Source organism: Ceratina calcarata, unplaced genomic scaffold (assembly GCF_001652005.2).
Source record: "Ceratina calcarata isolate Rehan_Ccalc_2016 unplaced genomic scaffold, ASM165200v1 scaffold565.2, whole genome shotgun sequence".
NCBI lineage: Eukaryota > Metazoa > Arthropoda > Insecta > Hymenoptera > Apidae > Ceratina > Ceratina calcarata.
Genome location: NW_017176850.1, coordinates 27143 through 27713, shown reverse-complemented (window position 1 = coordinate 27713; position 571 = coordinate 27143).

Below are 571 nucleotides of genomic sequence, written 5' to 3'. Positions count from 1 at the left end.
GGTTTACCTGCGAGAGTATCAATGACGTCGAGATAAAAATCGAGGGAGGGAGGGGAGGGGGGGGGTTATCGATGAAAGTGAAATTACGATTGTAGGAACGAGCTTCGGATCCCGGCCGATATTAATTTAACGACGACATGGACGCGGTCAGATATGGTCGATAATTCCTTTACGGTCCACATCTTATTAAGCACGACCGATATCTTAAAAAACCTGGAAAACAATCAACATTCCTGTCGGCCGTACCGCACGCTTCGCCTCCCCTCTGCACCGGCCGCCACGGATAAAAAGTGGCTCGACCAGATCGAGGTTAAATAATCGTGCTACGTAAGAACTTCTGGCGAACATTCGAATCGCGAAGAAAAAAAAAGGAATAAAATCAGTGCTAATCATCGTTTCGTTTCTCTGCCCAGACTTATTCCAGTTAATACACATTTCATAAAAGAATGATTTTTTTAATACTCCACCAATCAATTCCATTTTTTTTCAAATGTTAGAAATCTTAGAATCATCGAATTTTAGGTTGCATAAAAATAATGATAGAAGAAAATTACTCTTTCGGTGAAGATCA